The sequence below is a fragment of the Erythrolamprus reginae genome, chromosome Z (genome assembly GCF_031021105.1).
Source record: "Erythrolamprus reginae isolate rEryReg1 chromosome Z, rEryReg1.hap1, whole genome shotgun sequence".
Taxonomy (NCBI): domain Eukaryota; kingdom Metazoa; phylum Chordata; class Lepidosauria; order Squamata; family Dipsadidae; genus Erythrolamprus; species Erythrolamprus reginae.
In genome coordinates, this window is record NC_091963.1 from 56,658,325 (window position 1) to 56,684,485 (window position 26,161).

At 42.5% G+C, this 26,161-nt stretch overlaps 2 protein-coding genes across 16 annotated transcripts in view; one reads left to right on the forward strand and one right to left on the reverse strand.

The window, feature by feature from the left end:
• Positions 1-26,161, reverse strand: part of RPL14 (ribosomal protein L14) — a 91,082-nt gene that overhangs the window by 30,467 nt on the left and 34,454 nt on the right. The window contains exon 1 of one of the 3 annotated variants that reach the window (XM_070726932.1): positions 7,379-7,396. The exons of the other annotated variants lie outside the window; for them this stretch is intronic. The gene's annotated coding sequence lies outside the window, so the exon portion shown is untranslated. Of the gene's footprint in view, positions 1-7,378; positions 7,397-26,161 lie in introns of those variants that run through there. 3 annotated transcript variants of the gene reach the window in all.
• NOD1 (nucleotide binding oligomerization domain containing 1) overlaps positions 1-26,161 on the forward strand; it is a 217,983-nt gene that overhangs the window by 18,430 nt on the left and 173,392 nt on the right. For 5 of the 13 annotated variants that reach the window (XR_011556771.1, XM_070726917.1, XM_070726923.1 and 2 more), the window contains exon 1: positions 11,829-11,954. The exons of 1 other annotated variant lie outside the window; for it this stretch is intronic. The gene's annotated coding sequence lies outside the window, so the exon portion shown is untranslated. Of the gene's footprint in view, positions 1-2,065; positions 2,124-11,308; positions 11,331-11,819; positions 11,955-21,182; positions 21,346-26,161 lie in introns of those variants that run through there. 7 more of the 13 variants (XM_070726925.1, XM_070726918.1, XM_070726920.1 and 4 more) reach the window with 7 other exon arrangements.

Sequence of the window (26,161 nt, forward strand, 5' to 3'; positions counted from 1 at the left end):
ATGAAAGTTGTGGTGGATTTTTCCTAAATTAACAGCTGAACTGTAAAGTATATAACTTAACATCAAAAAAACCTGTCAAATCAGCTCTAACATCATCCGCTAAAAACATCTCAAACCAGTTCTAGCTTTAGCAGAGCCAGAATAAATTTTTCCAAGGATCTTTGAATAGCCTTTGATACAATTAGTATAATTTCCAGAGTTGTTTGTCTAATTCAGAAAGAAACAGCTTCAATTCTTTTCAGGTATTTATTCTTTGGGTTCAGATACTGCTCTAAACAGTACTTCTCAAAAGTATTGGTGAATCCATTCATTGTGACTATAAATTCTGACTTGTCATTCAAAAGACACTTGATAGATTGGATCAATTGTTTATTCCGTAATGTATGTCTAAGAAAGCAATAAGTTAGTATGGTACTTGAACCCAAAGTGCAAGATTAAATCCTAGCCCTCTATATTTTTCCTGAAAAAATAAATCTTTCTCTACAACTATTCTTTGAAAATAGATATATTAAAATAGAACGTGGTACAAACCATCATGTCATTTATCCATTTGTGTTACATTCCACCTTTCCTCTAAGAACACAATTCAGATCCTTATTAGCCATAACCTTTCTATATCTAAACAATAATTTCTGGCTAAGGGGAATAAAATTTTCCAAACAATATACTTTCTTTTATATTTTAAAAATATTGCAGTAAATGCAGGATCCTACCTACTTGAGAGTCATGTTAATACTCTTTCATTTCTTGTGCAAAAGAAGACAGATGTGCAAAAGATAGACTTGTGTTCTATTTCTGTTCTTTTTTCTTTATATTTTTTACTCTTTTCTATTTACTCTTTAAGTTTAATTTGTATTATATTTTTCTGTTATAATTATAATTCCTAATTAAAAATTATATATAAAAACTGCAAAAGTCAACAAAAGGTAGTTGACCATTGTGTTGAGCTCTGTTTTCATGCTATGGTTCTACTGTGGTTTAAATTTAGTTGATGCATTGACATGTTATATCTTACGATGAGTGTGATTAATATGAAACTGAATAAACAATGTTAGGCTTGATAGGCAGACCCAATGGACACATTCTGAATATATTCAAGATATGCAGCATATTATTCTATCAGACAGTAGAAGAGGTAGCACAACATAATTTTGGGTTTTTTTTTCTTTTTTTCCCTTCTGGGCTCTGGGTATGTTATTCCTATTGCAGTAAATGTGGTTGAATGTGTATAATTTTAGAAGAGCTGTGTGTAAGTGTGTGTGTATGTATGTGTGTGTGTGTACATATACATACAGTTTGTATATTTTTGTGTGCCTGTGTGTAATATGTATGCACACATATGATATATATACATAGAATTAAATAGTATATTTTGGATGTTCAGTAATAGTAAATAGAAAGGGAGGCGAGGAGAGGCCAGGCATCCTAACCCAAATCCTTGACATGAATGACGTCAAGCTGGCCACCTTTAAGCCAGGCACATGACCTTTAAGTCGCCGCCCCAGTCACATGATCGTCAAGCCATTTCCACCTGGTCACATGGCTGGCAAGCCACATCCACCTATAAGCCACGCCCACAGTGTGGTAATAAAAAACTTTGCATCCTTTCACTGGTTTGTACTATCTTTGTCTCTTTTCTTAGTAAGTAAGTAATACTTAAAAGTTGTAACTATATAATACAAGGATGTAGAAGTAATATTTACTTCTGTTTTTGTTGAATTTGTTTCTAAGATTATTTTTACAGGGAGAAAAAAGTTTAGTAATGTTTATTCCTAATGATTAAAAGTCAGTTGGTTGCCCAATTATTTGTTCATTGTTGCAAGTATTTAAAACACAGATTTCAAGTCAATTTCCAACTACAGAAATGTGACCCATTGTGGCTTTTTTCCTTCTGATCTCATTTCTAATTAAACCTTTCAATAGATGGAATTTTAATCAGGTGCGTATCTTAAGAAATATTTTCCCAGTCTTTTTCTTCTGTATTTCTAAATGTTTCATTCACTATATTATAGGAAAACAAGATACTTAAAACTGGGTATTAGTGACTTTCTGTTTTAATTCATAGGATTATAAACTTCCTTTTGGCTCTCACCAAGGGAAACCAAGTCTTCAGTAGAAAAAAGGTACAGCTACTAATGTCTATAGTCCTGGTGAAAAATGATGGGGGGTAATATGGAAAATGAATACTAGTGATTTATAGTACTCTCTGGATAGGTGTGTTATATACAGTTCTTCCCTTGTCTATCAATGTATGCATATTTTATATTGTTAAAATATTATTCTTGATGTTTGTTGTATACTTCTCAAGATTTGTCCAAGCTAAAAAAAAAATCCTTTTAATGACAGAGGTTCCTAGTACAGCAGTAGTGAGTTCCTACCGATATATCTAATTGCATGCAGCTTTGCGGTTATGGTCCGTGAGCGTTTGTTCAAGCAAAATTGAGACAGCAAAATTTCGCACAGGGATGCACCTGTGCGGAAACAAAAATCTTCACCAAAACATGCATGCACATGCATCCCCATGCAAGATTTTGCTACTTGCACAGGTGCAGAAAGCACACTTGCACGCCGGAGCTACAAAGTTGTATGCATTTAGGCGTACTGGTAGGAACCCACTACTGCAGTATAGGTACCATAATCTTCAACTTGTAACAGTTCATTTAGTGACTGTTTGAAATTACAATATCACTTAAAAAGTGGCTTATGATCATTTTCACACTTAAGATCGTAGCAGCATCCTCACAATTCAGACGTTTGGCAGTTGCAGTGTTTCAGGGTCATGTGATCTCCTTTTGTGAACTTCAGACAAGCAAAGTCAATGGGGAAGCCAGACTTAACACTTAAAGCCGTGTTATCAACTTAACTGTTGCAGTGATTCAGTTAGGAACTGTGACAAGAAATGTCATAAAATGGGACAAATTTCATTTAACAAATGTTTCACTTAGGAACATAAATTTTGGGCTCAATTGTGGTTGTAAGTTGAGGACTATCTCTATTGGCATAGAAATTAAATACTTATTACAAATTGACCATAAAATTGAACTTAGATTCTTAGAGCTTGCCATATATTTTGGCAAGTAGTATAGGCTTTGGTGTTATGCTGGGCTTCACGTTATGAGACACAATTAAGTCAGAAATGTAAATTCAAACACACACGCCGTTGTAAAGTAAATCAGGGGTTTGGTTTATTAAAACAAAAGTATTGTATGCACGCATTTTAAAACAGCCAAAGTGCTCTCCCACAAACCACAAGCCTTGAATGCTGCGAAAAACAAAAACAATACAGAGCAGATAAAGGCAGCTGTGAAGGCGTCACAGCCACACACCCTTTCAAGAGTCCACAAAATATACTTAACTGTGAAATATCCAAAAAGACTTTGTAAATCGTGAAACAGCCCAAATCAAACAACACTTGTCCTTCTCCAAATGGATAATCTCCCACGTACGCTCTCAGCAACGTTGGCAATTTATCAGCAGCCCCATTAGCCTAATTGCCCCAGCTACAGGTGTTCTCCCTTATCTTCTATAATACTTGCGCAGTTGTTCCCTTCTCATCATAAACCTGCACCTGCGAGCATCTATTAATCCATCTTCCTCTGAGTCTGATGATGACTCACTAAGGGAGTAATTAGCTAATAGGCTGCCTGCCTCACCATCCGATCCTGCTTCACTCCCAGAGTCTGACACAGAATCTTCACTGTTCGAAGCTGTTGCAAGTAAAACCAGTCTCTGAGAACTTGAGGATTCTCCCAAACCAACATTCACAGTCCTCAGAGCATGAGCTGGCCAGAGCCAACCCCAACACTTTGGTTTGTTTTTATCCCACCATTCTTCTCAGTTTTCTAGTACTATTTCTGCCTCTAATTTCATATGCTCAACTACTATTGTAAAGTCAGTAGAGTCAAGAGGTTGTCATCTTTTTAAAAAAATTATACATTTTTTCTTCTTTAAAATACATAAGTGCTTAACTAGCATATTGTCTGGGTCAATTGGCTTATACAAAGTACAGTGGTACCTCAAGATATGAACCCCTCGTCTTACGAACAACTCGTGATACGAACCCGGGGTTCAGAAAAAATTTGCCTCTTCTTACGAACTTTTTTCGAGTTATGAATGCCAAACCCGAACTTCCGGGTTTGGCGTTCGGGAGGCTGCTGGAAAGCCCCCGGCTGTTTTAAAAGGTGACCGCCGGGCTGGGCGGCTTCCCAGCAACCCCCCGAACCCCAAACACGGAAGTTCGGCAAAAGTTCGGGGTTCGGGAGGTTGCTGGGAAGCCCCCCAGCCTGGCGGTCACCTTTTAAATCAGCCGGGCGGCTTTCCAGCAGCCTCCCGAAGTCGAACGCCAAACCCGAACTTCCGCGTTCGGTGTTCGGAGGCTGCTGGAAAGCCGCCCGGCTGTTTTAAAAGGTGACCGCCGGGCTGGGGGGCTTCCCAGCAACCTCCCGAACCCCAAACCTTTGCCGAACTTCCGGGTTCAGGGTTCGGGATGTTGCTGGGAAGCCCCGCAGCCCGGCTGTCACCTTTTAAAACAGCCGGGGGGCTTCCCAGCAGCCTGGGAAGGCCGGCGGTCTCCATTGCGGAGCCCAGCCATGTGGGCTCCGTTCCCCCTCTTACCAGCCCAGCAGGCAGCCGCCGTGGAGCCCGGCCCTGTAGGCTCCGTTTCCTCACCGGCCCGATCAGCTGGCCGGCGGTCTCTGTCGCGGAGCCCAGCCATGTGGGCTTAACCCCGCCCCTCTGTCCCACCCATCGCCCGTCTCCAGCAGAAGCTGCCACCCGAGCGCTCTTGCCCGGCGGGAGGTGAAGCATTGGGGTGGGGGGGCTGTCAGGACACCCCCCACCCCAGCACTTTGCATCCCGCCGGCTAAGAGCAATCGGGCAGCAGCTTCTGCCGGACACGGGCAATGAGCGGGACAGAGAAGCGGGGAGAATCAGGAGGCTCCTTTGGTGGCTGGAGGCTGCCTGGCACCCGCTGCAGCCAAAACAACAAAGCCAGGCAGCCTCCAGCCGCCAAAGGAGCCTCCTGATTCTCCCCGCTTCTCTGTCCCGCTCATTGCCCGTGTTCGGCAGAAGCTGCTGCCCGATTGCTCTTAGCCGGTGGGATGCAAAGTGCTGGGGTGGGGGTGTCCTGACAGCCCCACCCCATCCCAATGCGAGCGGCGGGGATTCGCCCATGGCCGGCAGAAGATCGCTCTTGCTGACCTGATGCCTCGCGGTGAAGCCAGGCAAGAGCGATCTTCTGCCGGCCATGGGTGAGCGGCGAGGAGTGCTGGGGTGGCGGGGTGTCCTGACAGCCCCCCCACCCCAATGTGAGCGGCAGGGATTCGCCCATGGCCAGCAGAAGATCGCTCTTGCTGACCTAATGCCTCGCGGTGAAGCCAGGCAAGAGCGATCTTCTGCCGGCCATGGGTGAGCAGCGAGGAGTGCTGGGGTGGGGTGGGTGTCCCGACAGCCCCCCCACCCCAATGCGAGCGGCGGGGATTCGCCCATGGCCGGCAGAAGATCACTCTTGCTGACCTGATGCCTCGCGGTGAAGCCAGGCAAGAGCGATCTTCTGCCGGCCATGGGCGAGCAGCGGGGAGTGCTGGGGTGGGGGGGTGTCCTGACAGCCCCCCCACCCCAATGCGAGCAGCAGGGATTCGCCCATGGCCGGCAGAAGATCACTCTTGCTGACCTGATGCCTCGCGGTGAAGCCAGGCAAGAGTGATCTTCTGCCGGCCATGGGCAAGCGGCGAGCAGTGCTGGGGTGGGGTGGGTGTCCTGACAGCCCCCCCACCCCAATGCGAGCGCCGGGGATTCACCCATGGCCGGCAGAAGATCGCTCTTGCTGACCTGATGCCTCGCGGTGAAGCTAGGCAAGAGCGATCTTCTGCCGGCCATGGGCGAGCGGCGGGGAGTGCTGGGGTGGGGGGGTGTCCTGACAGCCCCCCCACCCCAATGCGAGCGGCGGGGATTCGCCCATGGCCGGCAGAAGATCGCTCTTGCTGACCTGATGCCTTGCGGTGAAGCCAGGCAAGAGCGATCTTCTGCCGGCCATGGGCGAGCGGCTGGGAGTGCTGGGGTGGGGGGTTGTCCTGACAGCCCCCCACCCCAATGCTTCGCCTTCCTCCCCAGCCAAAAACCCAAAGGTCCCCACCACAACCCGGGTTCGGGGGGGTGCTGGGAAGCCCCCCAGGCCGGCTGCGACCTTTTAAAACAGCTGCGCCGCTTCCCAGCTGTCTGCTGAAGCCAAACGCCAAAGCCGAACTTCCGTGTTCGGCTTCGGGAGACAGCTGGGAAGCGGTGCGGCTGTTTTAAAAGGTGACAGCCGGGCTGGGGGGCTTCCTAGCACCCCCCGAACCCCGAACCCAGGTTCGGGGGGTGCTTGGAAGCCCCCCAGGCTGGCTGTCACCTTTTAAAACAGCCGTGCGGCTTCCCAGCAGTCGCTGAAAGCCGTTTTTTTGCGGGGGTTTTTTTGGTTGCACGGATTAATTGACTTTACATTGTTTCCTATGGGAAACAATGTTTCGTCTTACGAACCTTTCGTCTTACGAACCTCCTCCTTGCACCAATTAAGTTCGTATCATGAGGTATTACTGTATTAAAAAACCAGTAGTAAAAGTGATAATTATAATAATATTGATAATTAAAATACTATATTTACTTATGATAGCATTTTTTTACTCCATTTACATATATTTCTATAATTTCTCTAATTTCCTCTAATTTCTACCTGTTTTATCCAACCATTGATAAAACCCATGTTAAAAAAATACATTGGTACCTCGTGATATGAACCCCTCGTGATACAAACCCAGGGTTCGGAAATTTTTTGCCTCTTACAAACTTTTTTCGGCTTATGAACCCACCACAGATCACAAAATGGCGCTCCGCTGGGCGCCGCCACCCGGCTGTCACCTTTTAAAACAGTCGGGGGCTTCTCGGCATTCTCCCTAACCTGAACTTTTCGAGTTCGGGTTCGGGAGGCCGTCAAGAAGCACCTGGCTGTTTCAGAAAGTTTATTTATTTATTTATTATTTAGATTTGTATGTCGCCCCTCTCCGAGGACTCAGCCAGGTTACAGCCGGGTGGCGCCACTCAGCGGAGCACCGTTTTTGTGATTGGCGGTGGCGTTTTCGGCCGATCTGGAGGCTGGAAAGGAGGTGGGGAATCCCAATAGGAAATTCCATGGGCGGAGCTTTGACGTCACGAAGATGTCCGGATGATAGCAGGACTTGGAAGTGTCACAGAGACCACCTTCGAAGATGCCTAGAGTCCGCCACACTACGAGAACAGCCAAACCCTAACACAAACAACCAATCTTCACTTTCAACAGGGAGCGCAAACTGAGAAACGCGATTAAAAACATGCTTGGAAAGCTTTGAAATAGCATGGGACTTACCAGGGCTTCAGCGGCGATCAGCTCCACAGGCCAGGCTTGGAGCTCGCAGTGAAGAGCCGACCTCCTCACTGGCTGACATTCAGGACTCAAATGATCTGCGCAGGTCTGAGCGAGAAACACACAGACCCGGCAGATTGGAGGATTTCGTCACATGGCTAGCTGACTGACCTTCTTCTGAACTAAGAGGGGAGGGGTGTTAAATATGCAGAGAGAGTTGCTAAGGGCAGGATCTGAATGTTGTCTCCTGATTGGCTGTTCGTTCCGGCGGGAGAATTTGTTACTATGTCAAATAAGGTTTGTTACTTTGGGAAGCCTATAAATAGGGTAAAGATGCGCCACTTTCTCCAAGAGAGAATTAGTGACTATACCCTAACTGATCTGTTTAACCTGCCTGTTCTGACTGAGAGAAAAATAAAGAAACTGCTAATTCACCAGTTGCCTTCCACTGAGTATTTTTCAAGACCCTTCAGCCGCATGGCTCTGCAGAGAGGATTGCATCTTTTTGGGACAGAGAGCAGGATGTGTGACTGGATCAGTCCAGTGTCTCAGGGGGGAGAGTAAACAGGTTGGCAGGGAGCTGCAGAAGAGGGTTCAAAGAGCCATTTGCGGCTCTGGAGCCACAGGTTGTTGACACCAATGTTCCCTCTAATTTATTTATTTTTTGGTGTGGGAAAATTATAATGTCTGAGCCGCACATTTTCATTCCTGAGCACCTGAATTTTTTTCACAGATGTCACCCAAGACAACAATGAAATCAGTGTTATTAGAAGTTATGTTTATTCAATGTACCCACTTAATTAAAAGTGTTATATATCAGTATCACCTATAATACTGCAAGTCTGCAATATTAAAATATATGTATGGTATTTAGGGTAATGTACACGGTTAGACACTGAAAGTTGGTCTTATCTTACAGTTTCTGGTTTATCAGAATATCAATGATTGCATAAATGATGGTACATCTATTTCTAATAAACAGTAAAGAAAGCAGACAGAAATTTTAGATACATTGAATAGGCCAGGGGTAGACAAAGTTGGCTCTTCGATGACATGAGGATTTCAACTCCCAGAATTCCTGAGCCAATCATACAAGCTCAGGAATTCTGGGAGTTGACATAGAAGAGCCAACTTTGTCTACCCCTGGAATAGGGTACACTCAAAGTCTGCATTAATTATATTAAAAATATCAGCAGCAGAACTGTGATGCTTTTTTAAAAAGAGAAATTGGCAGTCTTACAAAGCAGAAGGGCACCCACACCTTGCTCTTACTGACAGGCACGTGCGTACTTGTCAGTGTTTGTGTGTTGCAGAACAGTTCTGCGTGCATTCCCACTGTGATATGAATCAAAAGGTAAAATTAATAAATAATAAACTACAGTGGTCCCTCGATCATCGCGAGGGTTCCGTTCCAGGACCCCAAGCGATGATCAATTTTTCGCGAAGTAGCGGTGCGGAAGTAAAAACACCATCTGCGCATGCGCAGATGGTGTTTTTACTTCCACCGCCGCCCGCCCTTCGCCCGCCCACCCCGTTGCTCGCGCCTGGGGCCGCTTCCCAGATGGGGAGCGGAGCTGGGGTGTCCCCAAGCGCGCGCGCACCGCCCGCCCGCCCACGCTGTTGCTGGGGCCGCTTCCCAGCTGGGGAGCGGAGCTGGGGTTTCCCCAAGCGCGCGCGCGTTGCTGGGGCCGCTTCCCAGCTGGGGAGCGGAGCTGGGGTGTCCCCAAGCGCGCGCGCACCGCCCGCCCGCCCACGCTGTTGCTGGGGCCGCTTCCCACCTGGGGAGCGGAGCTGGGGTTTCCCCAAGCGCGCGCGCGTTGCTGGGGCCGCTTCCCAGCTGGGGAGCGGAGCTGGGGTGTCCCCAAGCGCACGCGCACCGCCCGCCCGCCCACGCTGTTGCTGGGGCCGCTTCCCAGCTGGGGAGCGGAGCTGGGGTTTCCCCAAGCGCGCGCGCACCACCCGCCCGCCCACGCTGTTGCTGGGGCCGCTTCCCAGCTGGGGAGCGGAGCTGGGGTGTCCCCCGCGCGTGCCGCCCGCCTGCCCACGCCGTTGCTCGCGCTGCCGCTGGGGTCTTACCGGGGCAAGAGGGGGAAGACCCAGGGAAGCCGCCCAGCTTCCCAGCTGGGGAACTCCACCATCTACGCATGCGTGGCCATAGAAAAAAGGCACGCATGCACAGATGGTGGAGTTTACTTCCGGGTTGAAAACTCGCGAAATAGCCCTTTCGCGATGCTCGAGGACGCGAAACTCGAGGGTTCACTGTATATGCAGTATTTGAATTGAATTGTATTAAAGAGATGCGGATCTCATACTTGGTTACTCAATATATTTCAGTCTTCAAATATTTTAACTTCCAAATAACTTTTCCAAGGGCCTAACATGAAACAAATTACATGCCTCAGAGTTTTATTTATTTTATTATTTTATTAATATTTTATTTATTTAATTTTTATGCCACCCTTCTCCTTAGATTCAGGATGGCTTACAACATGTTAGCAATAGCACTTTTTAACAGAGCCAGCATATTGCCCCCACAATCCAGGTCCTCGTGATATCACATTTCTATAAAATGTGATATTTTAAATTGAAAGGAGGTTTGTTTTTGTTTTTTAAAAAAGACAACACTTAGCCTGTATCACAAAAGGAGGTTTAATTCATGATAGAAGAATACAACACTTCATGTTGCCATCTTGATTACTATATCCAGGCTTGGGGTAAGGGTATCTCTAAGTCCCTGTTCAGTCTTCTTTTTTAACGTTGTAAATGCTGTTTTATAGGACTTATTTTTTCAAAGACTATATTATGCAGTCAGAATCTTTTGGGAATTGGACAGGCTCAACAAATCTAATAAATAATAATGCTTTGTTTTAGAAAGCTTTGCTAAAGGGAAGATACAATTCATGGTTTCTGAGAATGCTTTGCTGTGCTTTAATTTGCTAGTAGGTGATATAAAAGAGTATTTGCCTGGATTAGGTCGGTCGAAATGTAAATATTACTGATGTTACTAACATTGTAATAAATGAATAGACCTTTAGTACTTTATTGGATTTAGTTAGCTTGTTGAACTTTGTAAGTACAATCTGTGTATGATTTCCTTCCCTTCTGTACAGATATTTTCTGTGGTATTAAGAAGCATTAATAATGAGCCCAGTTTTTGAAGGACACAGTTATGCTTTCCACAAAAGACACATCAAAAAAGAATAATGCACTTAGTTTTATTTGGTTAACTTGTCAGAAGTTTAGGAGGCAAAACAAATAGGGAAAGCAGACTAAGCTGAAAAAAATCTTTTTAAAAAGTCACAATAAATAACTTCAACCAATATAGACAGGTATCTTATTTTCAAAATATAATTTTACCAAATGTTCATAAAATTTTGATGGTATTTTAATGCCTCCTGGCCCTTCGAAGTCAGACACAACTATGATGCTACCCTCAATTAAATTGAGTTTGACACCCCTATTTTAGAGAATAGGTAATAGGGGGTTGTAATGACAATAAGTGACTATCTCGTGAAATTAGAGTTATTTTTATTATTTTTAAAATACTTTAATTTGAAATTTAGTGAATGCTATCCAATGAACTATAAGTGTTTTTGTACCCGTATTGCTCAAGTTATATCAATACCAAGAATGATTTATATTGACTTCTTGAAAGAGCTAATGAATGCAACCAGCTGGCTCTTGAACACTATTTAATCTTCAAGTGAAGTTTGTTTGAAACAGCTATAATATATTTCTTCACAAGAATAAGGTATAACAGAAATCTAATGATTGAACTTTTTTGTTTTGTTTTGTTCAAGCAGGTTATTTGTTTGCGTGCAAAACAGAATGAATTGCCAGTGGATTATCAAAATAAATTAAATTTTATGGAAACTGACATCTATGCAAGACCTGTACCAGTGTTTGAAGCTACTCTCAATGGATCAGTGAAACAAAATAATGAAGATCAGTTTTAGTATTCTTGCTTTTATTGTCTTGGAATCTTGTATATATTTTTCTCTTGTATTACAATAGTCTAGATATAGTTCAGGGTTGTCAAACTCACTGCCTATAGGCCACATGCGACACATGCTAGCCATGCCCAAGCCAGGTTTAGTGAAGGGGAAAAGTCATGATAGGTCACGTGATGACTCTGTGATGATGCAAGTTTGACACCCCTATATAGTTAATGTGACAATAACTGGAAGATACCTTAAGCTATAGGATGATCCTTGATTATTGTCTTCGTTTCCAGACCCACAAAGGCTATGGGTTTTTTTAGGCAGCATTGCTAGTTTTAAGAACAATAATATACTATGAAGTGAAATTCATAAAATTTCGGGTGCGAGGACCTTTACTAGCTTCCTTCTACTCCTGCAGAGGGCACGGTGCGGCTGACCCACGCCAATTAGTAGGACTCGAAGAGCTGTCCTGGCAGGGATCTCGGGGGCGGGGATTTCGAGTAAGGAAAGGCAGGGCGTGGAGTTTCCCCTCCTTTGACGCTCAAGTTCTCCCCGCGCCCGCAGGAAGCCCGATAGATAGGCTCCGATCCTCGCCTCAGCTTTTTTTTCTTTCGCCAGCCCTGTGTATGGGCATGCAGGTATGCTTGAAGTGAGCCCCGAGGTTGGTGGGATTGGGAGTGTACAGAACGTATGAAAACGGGAAACAGGAAAAAGGCCCTTGGGGTTGCGGAGACATAGGAATTTGGACCTGAGGCCTGGCAAAGAGCGTGGGTTAGGACTCAAATAACTTTCGCTTCATTGTAGTTGCGCTGCTGGTTAGGCGAGGCGAGGCAACGAGGGCTGCATTAAACATCTTACAAACAGCCCAAATGCAACCCGAAAAATGAGAGATCAGTGCTCTTCGGCACTGTTAAGCTCTTTTATGCAGATCCTTGAATAGTTCTGAGCGTCTTCACCTGACATCAGAGGCTAACAAGTTGCAGTGCTTTAAAATCTTGTGAGTTTTGATCAAAAGGTGGAGTGTAGATAAGAGCAATGCTTAAAAGTATGTGCCAGACTTTGACCTCGGAAAATGTATTGGGTTGAAACTACTGTCAGATGCAGGAAATAGCAAGATGTGTGATTAGGAACCAGCATTGTGAAGCAGACTTATTGCTGATAATAACATAGGAAGTCAAATTCCGTAGCAGTTCAAGGAGATAGAAGGGATCTCCCTAGCAGTATCAATTTCAGTGGCAGAACCAGTTTTTAACTTTAATTCCTAGCATGAGATAATAGTCACACAATCATGGAATGATGCTTGAATTTGGTGGGATACTTCCTATGCACTGCACAAGTAGTGGTGGATTATCTACTAAATGACTCAAAATTACAAGCAATTGTGCTGAAGGAGCTGTAAATGCAAGCTGAGGATTTAAGAAGAGGAAAAGGCAGGTCAGAGACATTAAGATAGAAGGGACCAGAACTAATGTACTTCAAGGATAGGCAGTACTGTATAGTATTTAGCAGATATTTGAGGCTACAATATTAACAATCCCCTGGTATTACTTGTGTTAACTGTGGCTGATTGAAGAGGAAATTCAAGATACCAGAAGGAGTCAGTTGCATGCCATAGGCCTAGTGCAGTAGTTAGACAATTGGACAAGACAGGCCAAGAATGAAACCCTGTTTAGTTATGAAGTTGTCAGACTGAGTTTGGACTAACAACTGTGTCTCTCAGATTAATAATGATTTCACTATTACAACAGTAATCACAGATGTTAGCTTTTGTATTTTTGTCAGCTGCCTGTTTTCTAGAACAAACATCTTAAATCTAAGCTATAATTTATGGTTAAGCAGTTCAGCAGGACTATAAGCTGAGCAAAAGGCTAAGTAAATTTCTTATTGGCTAGGGCAGTGGTGGCATGCAGAGCCCTCTCTGGGCACACACGCCATTGCCAGCTACTCTTCTCATTTCTGATATGTGCATGCACGCTAGCCATCTGGTCTTCATGGTGGAGTGCTGAAAATGTGAAGACCAGCTGGCCAGTGCACATGTGTATGCCAGCCACCTGTCTTCAGGTTTCTGGCGCTCCAGCACGCATGAAGATTAGCTGGACAGCACTTATGAATGTGCTGGAAACCCAAAGATCAGGTGGCTGGCAGCAGGTCTCCGGATTTCCAACTGTCTGCATGCATGTGTTCCAGTTTGGAAACTGGACTAGAGTGTATAGGGAATGGTTTTAAGCTCTGAGTTAAGAGGAAATCCAAATTAGTCTTAACTAGTTTAATTTTCTTGAGGTACAACTATGGGAAGCACTGTGTCTGTATTGAAAGAATTTAGCTCATCACAAAAGACAAAGTTCACAGAACTGATTCTCACTGCTAAATAAATTTATTTGAGAGCTTTCACTATAGAAAACTTTTCTTTTCTTTTTTTTAATTAAATTTTTATTATACAAATAATACAAAATATGACATAATATACAAAACATAAAACAATGATCGTAACAATCGAGAACGATCGAATGGCATATCGATTAACAGGGTACAAATTGAAAGTTAGAAAAGGGGAGGGGAGGGAGTAGATAGGGAGAGGGTAGAGAGAAAGAGGGAAAAAGATAGAAAGAACATAGAAGATAGAAAAGATAGAAAGGGTAAAAGGTTGGCGAATGTCCGGGGGAGCTGTACTGAGAACGAGAACTGTTTCCTATTTCATTAGCTTGTTACCATAGTTCGGTTTATTTATCTAGATTGGTTAGTGCAGGTGTTGAGTTAATCAAGTTATAGAGATTTTAGAAAGTAATAGTAAAGATACTGTCAGTATATATATAAAGTCTCTTAATATTATATTATATATAAAATAGCTATATACCAGATTTGTAACTGGTCGTGTTTATATCTAACATAACATTCTTATGGCGTGTTATTCTCACTCTTTTTTCCTATCCAATTATAAAAAGGATCCCAACAGTTATTAAATGTATCCATAGTTTAGTTTCTTACTAATATAGTTAATTTCGTCATCTCTGCGCAGTATGTAATTTTTTTATTATTGCATCATTCGGAGGTATCTCCTCATTCTTCCACCACTGCGCAAAGGTTAGTCTGGCTGCTGTTGTTAAGTGGACAATTAGATGTATTTGGGATTTAGGTAATTTTTGTCTAATGATGCCCAAAAGAAAACATTCAGGGTTTTTTTCTATTGTCAGATTAAGTATTTCGTCAATCCAAGTTCCAATTTTATTCCAATAGATTTTAGCTTTTGTGCATTGCCACCATAAATGGAAATAGGTGCCTATTTCTTGGTGACATTTCCAACAATAAGGTGAAAGTTTATTATTTAGTTTTGTTAGTTTAATCGGGGTAATATGCCACCTGTAAAACATTTTAACTAAATTCTCTTTGTAGGACGTGGCAATAGTCAATTTATAATTTCTGCTCCAGAGTGTTTGCCACTCCTCTTCTTTAATTTCTTTTTTAAAATCCATATTCCATTGTTTTACATTGATTTTTGTGTTAATATTATCCAATTCGCTATAGTTTAGGTAGCAATAGAATTTTTAAATTAATTGTTCTTGGGTTTCTGTACATAGTTTGTCTAACGGGGCATTTTTGATTATTCCAGGGTTACTTTTGTCCTTGTTAAATTTAGTTTGTATCTGTAAGTATTCCCACCACTCCATTTTTTGACCGAAATTTTCCAATTCTATTCTTGATCTAATTTCCCCATTGGAATTTAATATATCCTTGTACCTTATTATATTGTTTTTTTTATGGAAGTTAGGATGCACATATGCTTCTAATGGGGCATACCATGTAGGGATTCCTTTGTAAAGTTTAAACTTAATTTTTTTCCAGGTAAGTATTAAAGATTTCCTAATCAGATGGTTGGTAAAATATTTATGGGTCCTCGGCTTCTCATCCCAAAGATAGTAGTGCCATCCTAAGTGGAGGTCGTGACCTTCTAAGCTAAGTAGTCTGGTGTTAGATAGGCTCATCCATTCTCTCATCCAAGTTAGTGATGCGGCAATATAATAGTCTTTCCAAATTGGGAGTGCCAGGCTTCCTTCATCTTTTCTATCCTGTAGGTATTTTAAGCGAATTCGAGGACGCTTGTTCTGCCAAATGAAGTTACTAGTAATTTTGTTCAATTTTGTAAAGAATTCCTGTTTCAATTGAATTGGGATTGTTTGGAATAGAAACAATATTTTGGGCAAGATGCTAAGTTTTATAGCCGCAATCCTCCCAAGTAAGGAGAGTTGTAAGTTTTTCCATTTCAACAAGTCAAGTTGTATTTTATCTATTAGTTTATTGTAATTGTTTTCTTTTAAACTGGACACTTTATTTGTCAAATTAATGCCTAGATATTTGATTTTTTTAACTATTTGGATATCAAGTTTGGCTGTTAAAATAGCTTTCTGCGGTTCTCTCATATTTTTGGTTAAGATTTGAGTTTTAGTTTTATTTATTTTAAGACCTGCTGCTGTGCCATATTATTCTAGGACAGCAGGTAGTTTGGGTCCTGATACTAAAGGTTCTTCAATAATAAATACCAGGTCGTCCGCGAAGGCTTGTAGCTTATAAGTTTCGTTTTTACATTTTAGCCCTTTTATATCCTCCTTTTTTCTAATGATTCTGGTTAGAACTTCTAATGTTAGGATAAACAGTAGTAGGGACAATGGACACCCTTGTCTCGTTCCTTTGTGAAGGGAATTTTTTGTCGATATATCTCCATTAAGGATGATATATGCTGATTGGTCTGTATAGATGGCTTTTATTGCGTTTATAAATTTAGGGCCAAATTCCATATATTCAAGTTGTTTAAATATAAATTTCCAGGACACGTTATCAAAAGCCTTCTGAGTGTCGAGAAATATTAATGCCACTTGTTTTTCACTATGGGCTTCGTAGTATTCCAGGGTGTCCAATACTATTCTGATATTATTCTTTAACTGTCTCCCGGGGAGGAAGCCATTTTGATCCGAATGTATGAATTGGTTTAGGAATCCTTTAATTCTGCTAGCTAGGATGGAGCTGAAAATTTTATAATCAGCATTTAGAAGAGAGATAGGGCGGTAATTAGCTATGTCTGTAGGGTCCGTATCTTTTTTTAATATTAGCGCTAGGTTTGCTTCTGTCCAGGATGTTGGAATTATGCCTCTATCTAAAGCTTCGTTTAAAGTTTCTAGCAGGGCCTTTTCCATTTCTTTGGGGAGGTCTTTATAGAATTCAGGTGGGAGGCCGTCAGGGCCCGGGGCTTTGTTATTTTTCTGCCCTTTGATTGCTTCTTTTAATTCTATGTCAGTAATTGGCTTATTTATTGTATCAATCATTTCCTGGGGTACTTTAGGGAGGTTAGCCTGTTCTAAAATTTCTTGTATTTTTTTATCGTGTTCAATGTTAGTTATATTTTCAGGGTTATCATAGAGCTTACTGTAAAATTCACTAGCAATCTGTTTTTTCCTTTCCAAGTCATGGCATATTTCCCCATTTGTTGTCTTAAGACAGTTTATGAGTTTCTTTTCTTTTTGTTTTTTGAGTTTATTAGCTAACCATTTGCTAGGTTTGTTGGCATTTTCAAAGTTATATTGACTGCAACTTTTAATTTGTTGTGCTAGGTTTTGTTGATCTATTAAATTTAACTCATGTTTTATTTGTGACATTTTTTGTTTAAGTTCTTTTTTTGGGGGATATTTTTGTAAGTTTTCTTCTAGAGATCTATATTCTTCTAGTTTAATCGATTTCTGTTTTTTTAGTTTGTGTTCTTTGGCCATATACGAAATAGCTATTCCTCTGGTTACGGCTTTGGCTGTATCCCATACATTTTGAAGGCTAGTGTGTTCTTTAATGTTTTCTAGAAAGAAAAATTTCATTTCTGTTTGGAGCTTCTGTTTAAAACTTTCCTGGTTAAGTATAGATTTTTGAAGCGTCCATCTAGGACATTGTTTGGTTCCTTTCCATATTACTTTTAGCGCATTGTGATCTGAAATAAGATTAGGTTCTATCTCTACCGATTGAAATTTGGTATTAAGTTCTATTGTGGTCCAGACCATATCCAGTCTTGACCAAGATTGGTGCCTATCTGAATAGAAAGTGAATTTTTTGAGATTAGGATTTCTGTCTCTCCAACTGTCTTTAAGTTTTAGTTCTTTAATTAAGTCAAAAAAGGCTTTGGGTAATATTTTTTTCTTTTGCTTATTCTTTTTATCGTTATTATAGTCCAGTTCCTTGTCGATTATTCCGTTAAAATCCCCCAATAAGCAAATATTGTCCGTAGCATATTCTTTTATGGTATTAAGTAATTTTTTATAAAATCTTTCTTGGCCTTCATTCGGGGCGTAAATATTAATTAAGGTTATTGTTTCTAATTCTTTTTGTAATTCTAATATCAAAACTGTACCTACTCTATCTTTATATTTCAATTTAGCTTGAATGTTGGGATTAATATAACAGATTACACCTCTCTTTTTTTTGGAGGCTAAAGATGTAAACAGGTTCCCAAGTTTATTTCTATTAAGAAGATGTTCAAATTTGTTTTTAATATGCACTTCTTGCATTGCAATAATATCTAAGTTTAATTTAGCAATTTTATTTAAAAATTGATTTCTTTTTTTTGGCGCGTTCAGTCCATTTATGTTAATTGAGTATAGCTCAATTCCCCTGTTAGACGAGTTTTGTGCTAAATTTTGGTTATCTGTACTTTGGTCTAGTTGCCCTAGTACTTCTAGTCTCTTTTGGTAAGCCTGCATAGCCATTATTTCCCGTATTTATATTATCGGTGGCCAGTGTTTCTTCCGATCTATTTGGAATCTGATCCACTAGCTGTTCACTAATTGGTGTAGTATTCCTAATTTCTTTATTGTTTGTTATTTCGGTTGTCCGATCATTAGTAAAATGTTTTTCAAAAAATTCCTCAGCTTTATCGACCGAATCTATTTTAATCTTTCTCTCTTGCCAGGTCACAAGCATTCCCTCTGGGACAAGCCATCTAAAGTTAATGTTGTGCCTGGTCAGTTTAGCTGATAAGAAAGTGTATGGCCTACGTAAGTCTCTGACGTGCTTCGGGACTTGTTTTAGAATAACCAGTTGTCTCCCTTTGTAGTCTATGGGGTCTTCCCGTGCTCTATGAAGAATTTCGTCTCTGACTGATTTTTTTACAAGTTTGATGTGAACTTCCCTAGGGAGGTTATAGCGTCTGGCGTAATTAGTATTGATCCTGTAGACTTCGTCTATTTCGTTTAGCATTGTGTCTTTTTCAATGCCCAACGCCTTTGAAAGAATGTCGGCCATAATGTCTGGTAGATCCTCACTCTTCTCCTCCCTGAGGTTTTGAAATCTAAGGAAGTGGTTTGCTTTTTCGCTCTCCAGTTGAATTACAGTGTTTTCTAATTCTTTATTGGCATGGACTAATTTTTCAGTTAGATCTTCCATTTGTTTATGATCCTGGTCAATCCTATTTTCCAGATCCTGAATTTTTTGTTCTTGTTTTAACATCTGTTGTTCAAAAGCCTCATGCCTTTTATCCATGTTTTGCATCCTTTCTTTTAACTCGGATGTATCGTTTCTCACTTCACCTATTTCTTTTTTAATATCTTCATGGTTCTTAAGCATTAACTCCTGCATTTGGAGCAACATGGATTGAAGATCTTTGTATGAATTAGACCTTTCCCTGGGCAGCATATCATCCAGCGATCTCTGAGAAGAGGGGCTAGGTATAGCTGAGGTGGATTGATTAATTGACCTCTTCCCAGATCCCAATCTAGTCAGGTTAGATAGACTCGTAATTTTAGCAATATTCCACCCGCTGGCCCACTTATATAGATCCCTAATAGTCCGTTCCAGAGTTAGATAAGAAGAAAATGCTTAATTAGTGTGTTAAGTATTTAGATATAGAAATAGCAATTCAAATACTTTATATTAAGGATCCTCAAATCAATTGGCCTATAGAAATAGAAAGGTAAGTGATGAAAGAAAGGTGTGAATGTAGTTTTTTATCAGGCAGAGCAAATAGGTGTAGATAGCACTGTACACAGATATGTTAAGCTATTAGAAGGGAGTGCAATAACTTAGCTTCAGTTACATTCAATACTTGTGGGTTTTGTAGTTAGTTTCCCCCAACTGCGAAATTCAATCAAATTTTATAGTAATAACAATATAAATATATCAATGGGGGTATTTCCTTATATTATTTGAGAAATAGTAAACCGTCAAAGAGAGGTATTTGTACTTCAATCAAAATTCCTTAAAATCTTAGAAGCTTTGAAACATGCTAAATTAAATAAATAGTTAGGGCAAGATTGTATATACAAGCTAATCAAGATTAATACAATTTATTTCTAACATTCAATAGTAAATCTAATGGCTAATATTTTTTAAAGTAGTAGTGTCAATAAGCTAGAAAATCCTAATAACTAATAATTAAAGGGGAGGTCTCTTAGTATAGTAATAATAGTAACAATATATTAAATAACAATGTAGTGAAGTATCCAGGTAAACTACTGATAAATTAATAGTTTACTAGTAAATTAATATATGCAGGTAAATAGTAAATGACTGTTAATATATATAATTAGATAGTGTATAAATATCAATAAGTATCTTGTTGTAATAAATTATGTTAATAATCCTTTAAATGACTAGAATATGAATTATACAGAAGTCCTTAATGGTCAGTAGAGATACACACGTAGATTTTTAATTATAATTTCCTATTATTCTACTAATTAGTTAATAGTTAGCTCATATGTCAATATATGTAAGTATATAATAGGTATGTTACTATATATAATTAAATAATGTATAAATATTGTTGTATCCTGGAATGGCTACCTTGTAACGCTGTAAATAGTTTGTTCCTCTTTTCCAGCGCTGTCTGAGCCCAAGCAGGAAGTCGCTCCTGATTGGCTCAGACGCGGCCGGCTCTCGCTTTGGCGGGAACCGCAAAAGTATAAAAGAAGCGGTTTCTCCCTGCAGAGCCAGTCGGTACTCGCTGAACTGTCACTTTACCTTGCTGAGCTGTCACTTGTTCTCTGAGCTGAATAAAAGTACCGATTGCTCAAAACCCTGTCTCTGGGTCTACTTCACTGGCGACGAACGAACGGAAGAACTTCGCGTGCAACATGGACAAAATCCAGATCGGCCAGGCTCCAGAACTCTTCGATTCCGAGAAAATGACATGGGACGAGTACATGGCCACCTTCGAGATATTCCTCGAGGCGGCGGGAATGCAGGACGCCGGAGCCGATCGCAGACGGGCTATTTTTCTCAACTACTGCGGCGCAGAGATCCGTAGACTTGCCCAAACTCTCACCGAGCCAGAACAAGCAAGAGCCACAGCGTGGGACGTCCTTCAACAGAAACTAGCGAGCCATTTTAAACCAACCAGACCAGCCATGGTTTACCGGCATCAATTTCACATGATGGCTCAGAGAGAAACCGAGTCAATCAGCCAATTCACAACGCGGCTTCGAACGGTACTTGCTCAATGCAAGTTTCAAGACCCGGAAGCTCGCCTTACCGACGCCTTGGTTTTCGGCATGAAGAGCAACTCGGTGAGAAACAAACTCCTCACCGAAGAAGAGCCGACGCTACAAACCGTAATTAAATTAGCACAAACCGCGGAAGCAGCCGACGCAGCGGCAAGAGAATTAAAGGAGCACGGAAGGCGAGAAATCATTGCCAAAATCAACGCCGAGTCTCCCAGCGCCGAGGGAACAGACGACCTCAGCCAGCCGACTAGAAACGGGGACAACTGCCTCCTCCTGCAAGACCAGCCGAGACATCCTAGAGCTACTCACCCAGCCCCCTGCGCGGGCTGCCGGGGAAATCACCAGCGCCATCGATGCCCCTTCCGAGACGCTACTTGCCACCGTTGCAACCGGAGAGGCCACATCGCCATCGCATGCAGAGCAACGGCACCAGAAGAAACGTTTGCCACACAACAATACCAGCGACCTCAAAACCAACCCCCCCAATCGCGAGAAAGGAGACCGTTCCGCAGCTCGGGTCAAAGGAACTACTCAAGCGCTAACCGCGACTACAATAGAGGTAACTCTAAATTTTCCGTGAATAACACGGCAACCAAAAAGGGGGCTAAAATTGTTATCTCATTGTTACTAAATAACCAGCCTTGCTCAATGGAGCTGGATACGGGCTCGAGATATACCATCATGCCCTGGGAAAAATTTAAACTATACATGCCTAATGTGTCTAAGGCTGACTTAACTCAAACCTCATTGGTGATCAGAGACTTCCAAGGGGGGGTAATCTCGGTCCTGGGAACAGCAAATGTACCTATTGCCTTTAAGAATGTGAAATGTACCCTTCCCATGCTTATTGTGACGGGGGCCAAACACTCCCTGCTGGGTCTAGCGTGGATGGAACCGTTGGGGATCGAAATTTCGGGTGTGTGTAATGTAAACTGTGATAATATGCCTAACTTTGTGAAAGAGTTCCCTGAAGTGTTCAGCCCCACCTTGGGATTGTATAAGGGACCCCCTATATCTTTCTCCATCGACCCCAAGGTCCCACCGGTCAGACTGAAACCTCGCAGGGTTCCCCTTCCGCTTCTCCCCAAGCTGGACATGCAGCTGGACAAACTCATTAGTCAAGGTATTTTGGTCCCTGTGGAACAGGGGCCATGGGAAACTCCCATAGTGACACCATTGAAGCCAGATGGCTCTTTAAGAGTTTGCGCTGATTACAAATCAACCTTGAATAAGGCACTCCAACACCACCCCTACCCCATCCCGGTCGTGCAACAACTCTTACACTCCCTGGGGGAGGGAAAAAGGTTCGCAAAGATCGACCTGGCCCAGGCTTACCAGCAGCTTCCGGTCGATGAACAAACAGCAAACGCCCAAACGATTGTAACACACAGGGGGGCTTTCAAATGCACGAGGTTACAGTTTGGGGTAAGCATAGCCCCAGGAATATTCCAGAGCATCATGGAACGCCTATTGTCAGGGGTAAATGGGGCAATTCCATATTTTGATGACATCTTAATTGCAGGGGAAAACCAGGGACAAGTGAACAAAAGAATAAGGGAAGTACTTAAGAGGCTACAGGACAAAGGGTTACGAATCAAGCCTGATAAATGTGTCTGGGGAACTGACAGTGTTGAATTCCTTGGGTATAAAATAGATAAGGAAGGTATCCACCCCACAACAGAGAAGCTGAGAGCAATTAGAGAAGCCCCAGAGCCACAAGATAAGAATGAGTTGCAGGCATTTTTGGGCCTCCTTAATTTTTATTCCGTTTTTTTAAAGCAGAAGGCAACAGTAGCAGAGCCTCTCCATCGTTTACTCCAGAAGGAAGCCCGCTGGACATGGGGGAAAACTGAACGTGAAGCTTTTTCTCAAATAAAAAATTTAATAACTTCTAAAAGTGTAGTAGTCCAATATAGTGCTTCACTACCCATTAGGCTCACGTGCGACGCTTCGCCGTACGGCATAGGAGGAGTCTTAGCTCACGTTCTACCGAATAAGACAGAGGCCCCAATAGCATTCTTTTCAAGAACCATGACCAGCACAGAGAGGAATTATAGCCAGTTAGACAAGGAGGCTCTAGCATTAGTGGCAGGGGTAAAGAAGTTTCACAATTACATTTTTGGGAGAAGCTTTGAGCTAGTCACTGACCACAAACCCCTACTAGGCCTGCTAGCCCCCAACAAGCCCACTCCACCGTTTATGTCTCCAAGACTAATCAGATGGGCCCTTTTCCTCTCAGGGTATCAGTATGAGCTCACCCACAAGGGGGGGAAGGAAATCAATCATGCAGACGGCCTCAGCAGATGCCCCATAGCAGACTTGGTAGAAGACCCTGTTCCTGCCACAGATGTGCTAATGATAGAACTCGAGGAAAACCCACTAACCACAGCAAAAGAGGTAGCTGCACACACGCAGCAAGACCAAATCCTTAAACAAGTGGTGAACTGTGTTCTAAAGGGATGGCAAAATGATATTGTTAAACCTGAATTGTGTGATTTTAAGAACAAAAGGCTTGAATTATCATATGTAAAAGGTTGTTTGCTGTGGGGGGATAGAGTGATCATCCCCAAACGCCTAAGGGAAAAGGTACTCAAAATGTTACACGTGGGCCATCCTGGGATTGTCAGGATGAAGAGCCTAGCAAGGGGGCATTTATGGTGGCCAGGGCTTGATGCTGATATTGAAAGTTGGGTTTCAAAGTGTGACCCGTGCCAAGAGTCTAGGCCCAGTCCCCCCAAAACAACTCCGGCTGAGTGGGAACAGCCTGCTGGCCCTTGGTCTAGGATCCACATTGATTTTGCTGGCCCAGTGGGGTCTCAGTACTTCCTAATAGTGGTTGATGCTTTCTCCAAATGGTTGGAAATAATAGCAATGAACAACATAACCACAAGTGCCACTATCAAGGTATTGAGCAGACTGTTTGCATCCCATGGTTGCCCTGATCTATTAGTGTCTGACAATGGACCACAACTAACAGCCAGGCAATTCGAATTATTCCTAGATGGCCTAGGGGTCAGACATGCCCTCATCTCGCCTTACTCGCCCTGGGCTAACGGGTTGGCAGAACGTTACGTAAGGGTGGCAAAGGAGGCATTGCACAGGTCAGGCCCTGGAGATGTGCAACAGAACTTGGACCAATTCTTATTAACCCAGCACATTACCCCTAACTCGCACACACATGTAAGCCCTGCAGAGTTATTGATGGGGAGAAAGTTGAGGTCACCATTAGACAGGTTAAACCCAAGGTTCTGTGTGAATAATAACCAAATGTGCATGAAACCAGAAAGAGAAATGTATTTGGGTCAAAATGTATATGTAAAATGCTTTGATGGAAATGTAAACTGGATGAAGGGAATTATTGTTAAGCAAAACGCACCCAAGACTTATATTGTTAAACTGGAGGATGGTCGTTTGTGGAAACGACACATAGACCACATTCGGAAACGAACTGAAAACCAATTGCAACAACCCGCTGACTCGGACTCTCCCCCTTCAACAGACTTTTGTACATTGCCCGAACTAAGAAACACGCAAAGAGACTTATCGGGCCAGGGGGAACCATCCAGCGACGCCGAGCCATCCTCGTCCTCCGAGGCCTTCGTTGGGCCCGCCAGGCCAAGTCCGCCGCACCGGGAGAGCAGCGGCGAGCCATCCTCCACAGTCAGTGGCGAAGGAGAAAATGGACTGCGCAGGTCAGCGCGAGAGCCTCGAAGGCCTCACCGATTGGACGACTTCGTCACGTGGCTTTCTTGATGGATGAGTCCAACTATGAGGGGAGGGGTGTTGTATCCTGGAATGGCTACCTTGTAACGCTGTAAATAGTTTGTTCCTCTTTTCCAGCGCTGTCTGAGCCCAAGCAGGAAGTCGCTCCTGATTGGCTCAGACGCGGCCGGCTCTCGCTTTGGCGGGAACCGCAAAAGTATAAAAGAAGCGGTTTCTCCCTGCAGAGCCAGTCGGTACTCGCTGAACTGTCACTTTACCTTGCTGAGCTGTCACTTGTTCTCTGAGCTGAATAAAAGTACCGATTGCTCAAAACCCTGTCTCTGGGTCTACTTCAAATATCAATTAATATCTTATTGTAATAAATTATTCTAGTAATCCTATATTTAGTTAGTATAATATATAAATTATTAAAATTGTTTAAATATCAAATAGTATAGTTGATAATCACTAGGAGTACATACATGAATTTTTAATTATGGGTGTAAATAAAGCGAATTCCGAATTCAGTGGGATTGTATATATAGGTCAGTGTGTCAGACCTTCCTTAGTTTCTTCAAATCAAGATCAAAAAAGTTCCGGTTAGGCTTCGATGTTGTAGCAAGCTATTAATTAGAGTGGTAAATAGCTTGAAAGTTATGTTCGTTTAAAGCAACTCCAATTGTCGTCTATCTCCGGGGGTTATGTAAAGTTATTCAGTTCGTAATGTCTGTCCGGGCTGTGCAAGGATCTTATGTATCGATTCCTCTCCTTCCCGCAGATCTATCAAGGCAGTAAATAGAGCCAAGTCAGCTCAGAGATGACGGTCTTTTAATCTTTTAAATGAGGGTCTCTAGAATGGTCTTCAGCCGCTTGGAGCGAATAGATCTTCCGGGGGCTCGCCCCTCCTGGTATAGGTCCAAAGTGCCACCTCCGGTCACTTAATCCCCCATGAACAGAATAAGGTGAAAATTAGAAGGATCGAAGTATCCACCAGACTCGCTCAAGTGTGACGCAGCAACAAATCGGAGATCAGAAAGCCAGGGAAGAAACAGGAAGTAAATGAGTCACGCTGTCCCGTCAAGTCCTCTATTCAAGTTTCCGAATTAAAAAAGAAAAGAGAGAGAGAGAAAGCTCTTTTTGAGATTTGCGTTTCCTCATGGGACGTCAGGTCTTCTTAATACGTATTATAGGCTTTGAGTGTTGTTATTAGATTTCTCCAATGAATATTATGACTCAAACAATCGCTCGCCGCCAGCCGGGAGGAGGAAGATGGCGATTCCTCCCTCCACCTTCTCTTGTCGTCGCTATCCGATTTTAAACTCAAGCGACGTTACCCCATGGAAAGAGGAAAGAAAAAAAACCAAATTCGTAAATCTCACGTTCAATCCAACTCCAGTATGTTAATGGTCAGCTCCTCCACCTCGGTCGCCGTTGCTAGCCTTCGTTTAGCCACCTCTAGCTGGGTACGCTCTAGGCCGCCATGTTGCTCCTAGCTTACAGGCACTCAGTCGTGAAGGGGATTGTCCGTTCCGCCGATCGGTCTGCCGCCTACAAATCGAGCTAACGGTACCCCCTTATCGCCATCACAAAAGACAAAGTTCACAGAACTGATTCTTACTGCTAAATAAATTTATTTGAGAGCTTTCACTATAGAAAACTTTTCCAAGAGAACT